Source organism: Narcine bancroftii, chromosome 4, assembly GCF_036971445.1.
Source record: "Narcine bancroftii isolate sNarBan1 chromosome 4, sNarBan1.hap1, whole genome shotgun sequence".
NCBI lineage: Eukaryota > Metazoa > Chordata > Chondrichthyes > Torpediniformes > Narcinidae > Narcine > Narcine bancroftii.
Genome location: NC_091472.1, coordinates 41932710 through 41938913, shown reverse-complemented (window position 1 = coordinate 41938913; position 6204 = coordinate 41932710).

Here is a 6204-nt window from a genome sequence, read left to right as displayed (position 1 = left end):
AGCACACAGTGTAAAACATGTAAACCAACAAAGAACTGTAAACAGATAACAAATGTGCAAGACAGAGAGAACAAAAAGAATATCAATAAACTGCACAAGAGTCTTTAAATGAGTCTCTGATTGAGTTTGTTGTTGAGGAGTTTGATGGCGGAGGGGTAGCAGCTGTTCCTGAACTTGCTGGTGCGAGTCGTGTGGCACCTAGACCTCTTTCCTGATGGCAGCACCAAGAACAGAGCATGTGCTGAGTGGTGAGGGTCTTTGATGATTGCTGCTGCTCTCTGACAGCAGCGTTCTCTGCAGATGTAGTCAATGAAGGGGAAGGTTTTGCCTATGATGTCCCGGGCTGTGTCCACTACCTTTTGGAGGGCTTTACACTCAGGGGCATTGGTGATCCCATACCAGACCATAATGCAGCCAGGTAGCGCACTTTCCACCACACCTCTGTAGAAATTTGCCAGGGTTCCTGGTGTCATACTAATCCTCCGCAAACTCCTGAGGAAGTAAAGGCACTAACATGCTTTTTTCACAATGTCATTGGTTTGTTGGGTCCAGGAAAGATCCTCCAAGATAGTGACTCCCAAGAACTTAAATTTGCTCACTCTCTCCATCTCTGATCCCCCAATGATCACTGGAGTGTACACCTCTGACTTTCCTTTCCTGAAGTCAACAATCAGCTCCTTTGTTTTGGTGACATTGAGGGCAAGGTTGTTATTGTTGCACCATTCACCAAGTTTTCAACCTCCATCCTGTATGCTGACTCATCCCCTTCCTTTAAACAACCCACTACCATGGAAACATTGGCAAATTTGTAGATAGTGTTATTGTCGTACCAGCCCATACAATCATAGGTGTAAAGTGAGTAGAGCAGGGGGCTCAGGTACTGATGGAGATTGTGAAGGAGAAGCTCTTATCAATCCTCACAGATTGTGGTATTGAGGTGAGTAAATCCATGATATAATAACACGGTTGGGTGTTTACTCCCAGACCTTGGAGTTGAACTGTAGTCGACAAAGATGGATGCACCTTTGCTTTTCAGGTGTTCCAGGGTTTTGTGTAGAGCATTTAAGGGACAATGTGCACTGATGTTGCAGATAAAGGCCTGCAAGTGCTGAAGAGGGAACAGTGCAGATTGGCAGTTCAGATCTAACTAGGCTATATTGGGAAATGTGGCAGTTATGACAAAGTTCAGATATAAATGGAACAGATGCAGCTGATCTTCGGAAAAAAAAATGTTGAAATTGAGATCAAGGGTGCAAGTGTCCCTGCTCAAAATAAAATTATATGAGAGTGGATGAAGACAATTTGACTTACAGACATGGGTCAGAAACATTGAACACTTTGGCAGAGCTGTTGTAGCCACATATGACAAAGAGGGCTCCATTCAGTGAGGTTACTGGATGTAGATTGCAAAATGAACAGATCAAAATTGAGAACCAGAGACTAAAGGTCAGTGAAATCATTAGAAATGAAATTGTGACATTGAAAAACATCTGTCTCTGGACGTAATTATGGTGCCTTCCTAAATTGAAAGCTGTGGGACAAGTTTAATCTAAATGATGAAATACATTAAATATATTTGAGCATGTATGTGAAATTAATATTTTGACTGACAGGAGGGGAATCAATACACAAAAGTGCTGGAGAAACTCAGCAAGCCATGCAGTATCCATAGGAAGCAAAGGGATATAACCAATGTTTTGGGCCTGAGCCCTTCATTAAAGTACGAGTAAAAAGCAGGCAGTAACAGAGGGTGAGGAAAGGAGAGGAGAGAAGAAGGGACAAGGGAAGGAGTATAGGCCAGTTGGCAAGAGATCATGTTGATATGGGTTGGAGGGCAGAAGACGATAATTGCTGTGAAGTGATAGGAGGAGGGGGTAGCTCTCTGAATGAGAGTGAAGGGAACTGGGGATATGGTGTTAGTGCTGAGTAGTGGCAAGCTCAGTCATGACTGAAAAGCAGAAAAGGACTGAGGAGTAAAAGAGACCTGCTCCTGCCTCTGGTTCATATGTTCTAATGAGACACTGAAGAATTGGAACTAGCGCATGATGTCACTGTTAGTGGCGTACATGGTCAAACCAGAGAAAGCTCTGACGCTGAGCCTGTTACATGTGAGTTCAGCACCAAGAAAAATATTAGCAGGAAACACAGCTTCCAATTGAATGGTGATCATTCATCATAGGTACACCAGCTGAAATCAGCATCCAATTAATGTTTGGTTCTTTCCGAGCCTTTCCTCCCTTCCACATTTTTACACTTCCCATCTTCCCATCTCGAGAAAGCCAAAACATTGATTGCCCATTTCTCTCCATGGATGCTGCCCAATCCACTCGGTCCCTCCAGCTTCAACATTTTGTTTGCTCATATTTCACCACTTGCAGTCATGTTTCTTGAGCAGTTTTACTGCACATAGACTAGGGTCATGGTCAACATTGTAAACCAGGATAATGTCCACATGGTAGTTTTGCAATGTAAGGCTAACAGAAAGCCATATAGAAGACTATTGTAGAATGTTGAATCTGATAAGCAATCAAAGAGTGGTTTAGCAGCACATTTGCCACAATGGGATATAACATGAAAAGGAAAGTTAAAGATCAGTCTTATTGATATGAACAGCAAAACAGGTTTTGACTGTTCAATTATGGACAATCATATTCATTGAGATATTCAGCAAGGTGCCTTCAACAAAAACATGTTGAATCTGAGACATATTACAGTGCGAGATCAAAAGTCCTGAATTAAATATGATAGATTATGAAAGTGAAAGAGTACAGAATACAAAATAGATAATAAAAGTATTTTTATCAACATATAGGCCCCTCTGCCATTAAATTTCTGAATGGACAATGAACCACCGACACTACCTCACTTTCTCTTATTGTACTTATTTATTTATTTTTATATATGAGTTTACAGCAATATTTGCCCTGTCTTCTTCTTTGGCTTGGCTTCACGGACGAAGATTTATGGAGGGGGTAAATGTCCACGTCAACTGCAGGCTCGATTGTGGCTGACAAGTCCGATGCGGGACAGGCAGACACGGCTGCAGCGGTTGCAGGGGAAAATTGGTTGGTTGAGGTTGGGCGTTGGGTTTTTCCTCCTTTGTCTTTTGTCAGTGAGGTGGGCTCTGCAGTCTTCTTCAAAGGAGGTTGCTGCCCGCCGAACTGTGAGGCGCCAAGATGCACGGTTTGAGGCGATATCAGCCCACTGGCGGTGGTCAATGTGGCAGGCACCAAGAAATTTCTTTAGGCAGTCCTTGTACCTGTTCTTTGGTGCACCTCTGTCACGGTGGCCAGTGGAGAGTTCGCCATATAACATGATCTTGGGAAGGCAATGGTCCTCCATTCTGGAGACGTGACCCACCCAGCGCAGCTGGATCTTCAGCAGCGTGGACTCGATGCTGTCGGCCTCTGCCATCTCGAGTACTTCGATGTTAGGGATGAAGGTGCTCCAATGAATGTTGAGGATGGAACGGAGACAACGCTGGTGGAAGCGTTCTAGGAGCCGTAGGTGATGCCGGTAGAGGACCCAGGATTCGGAGCCGAACAGGAGTGTGGGTATGACAACGGCTCTGTATACGCTTATCTTTGTGTTTGCCCTGTAATGCTACCACAAAACAACAAATTTCGTGACATGTTCATGACAATGAATTCTAATCCTGAGAATGGCTAAATAGAGTTCCTTTACAAGATGAGAAGGGGAATTAATAATGGGTAATGCCAAAATAGAACAGACGTTTTGAGTCAGTCTTCATCGTGGAAGACTCAGATAACAGGCCAGAGAATGATGTTAAAGTGACAACAGGAAGTGAGCACATCTATACAATGGTGGTGCTGGGAAAACTAAAGGCCCTACATGTAGATAAGTCCCACAATCCTGATGCACGCCAGAATACCAGAAGAAATGTCTGAAATTGCAGAAGATGCATATAACCATATAACAATTTACAGCACAGAAACAGGCCAGTTTGCCATGCCGAACATCTTCTCCCACCTAGTCCCACTGAACCGCATTTGGTCCATAACCCTCCACACCTCTCCCGTTCATATACCTATCCATCCTTTCCTTGAATATTAACATCAATCTCGCTTCCTCCTCCATTGCTGGAAGTTCATTCCATACCCCCACCACCCTCTGTGTGAAGAAATTCCCCCTTATCTTTCCCTTAAACTTTTCCCCTTTTACTCTCAATTCATGCCTTCTTGTTTGAATCTCCCCCCCCCCACCCCTCAGTGGAAAAAGCTTATCCACATTGACTCTATCTGTCCCCCTTACAATTTTTAATACATCTATCAAATCACCCCTCAACCTTCTATGCTCCAGGGATTAAAGTCCCAGACAGCTCAACTGTTCCCTGTAACTCAAACCCTGAAACCCCAGCAACATTTTTGTAAATCTCCTCTGCACTCTCTCTATACTGTTTACATCCTTCCTTTAATTTGGCAACCAAATTTGCACACATTATTCCAAGTTTGGCCTCACCAATGCCTTATACAATTTCAAAATAACATCCCAACATTTGTATTCTATACTCTAATTTATGAAAGCCAACATACTAAATGCCTTGTTCACCACCTTATCCACATGTGATTCAACTTTCAGAGAATTATATACCATGACTCCTAAATCCCTTTGTTCCACTTCACTCCTCAATTGTCTACCATTTAACGTGTATGTCCTATTTTGATTAGTCCTACCAAAATGTAGCACCTCACATTTATCAGTATTAAACTCCATCTGCCATCTTTCAGCCCACTCTTCTAACTGTCCTATTCCACCCTGTAAGCTTTGTTAATCTTCCTCACTGTCCACAACACCGCCAATCTTTGTATCATCTGCAAATTTACTAATCCAATTTGCCACCCTATCATCTAGATCGTTAATATATATGACAAACAGCAGTGGACCCAGTACCGATCCCTGAGGCACTCCGATCGACACTGGCCTCCAATTTGACAAACAATTTTCCACCACTACTCTCTGGCATCTCCCATCCAATCATTGTTGAATCCATCTCATTACTTCATCATTAATACCTAATGCTTCCACCTTCCTTACTAACCTCTTATCAAAAGTCTTACTAAAGTCCAAATAGACAACATCCACCACCTTCCCCTCATCAATCTTTTTAGTAACCTCCTTAAAAACCTCTATAAGGTTTGTTAGACACGATCCACCACGTACATGCTGACTACTCCAAATCAATTCCTGTCTTTCCAAATAGTTGTATATACCATCTTTAAGAACTGTTTCCATTAATTTACCCACCACTGATGTCAGACTTACAGGCCTATAATTACCAGGTTTACTTTTGGATCCTTGTTTAAACAGCAGAACAACATGAGCCACCCTCCAGTCCTCTAGCATTTCCCCTATGGCCAGTGACATTTTAAATATTTCTGTCAATGCCTCCACTATTTATAATAATTTATCAAAAAAAGTGGGTAATATATTAGCATTGAGGATTCTCTAATCAAGTGTTGGGATAAATGGGAATTTCTCTGGTTGGCAAACAATGGCTAATGGGGTGCTGCAGGGATCTGTATTGGGCCCACAGCTGTCCACTCTATATATAAATGATTTGGATGAAGGGGCAGAGTGTAATGTATCCAAGTTTCCTAATGACACTAATTTGAGTATAAAAGCTAATTCTGTAGAGGATACAGTGAGTTCACAAGGAGATATAGGTAGGTAATTGAGAGGGCAAGGGTCTGGCAAATGGAGTACAATTTGAGGTCATTGAATTTAGAGGTAAACTAGTAAATCAGGCTATTATTTAAATGGTGAAAAATTGTATCATGTGCAGAGAGACCGAGGAGCGCTTAAACATGAATGACAAAAAGGTCATTTCAGATGCAGCAGCTAATCAAGACGATAAATGGATGTTGGCCTTCATTGCTAGAAAGATTTAATTTAACAAAAGGGAGGTTTTGCTGCAGCTGTATAGGGTACTGGTGAGGCCACACCTGCAGGACCATGCACAATTTTGTTCTCCTTGAGAAAGGATCAACTGGCCTTTGAAGCCAATGCAGGGGAGGTTCATTATGTTGATTCTGGAAATAAAGGGGTTAGCTTCTGAGGAGAGATTGAATAGCCTGGGACAATACTCTTTGAAGTTTAGAACGATGAAGGGCCTCTTACAGAAACATATCAAGTCAAGTCAAGTTTATTGTGATCTGATTATACATGCACAACCCGAGGAAACAG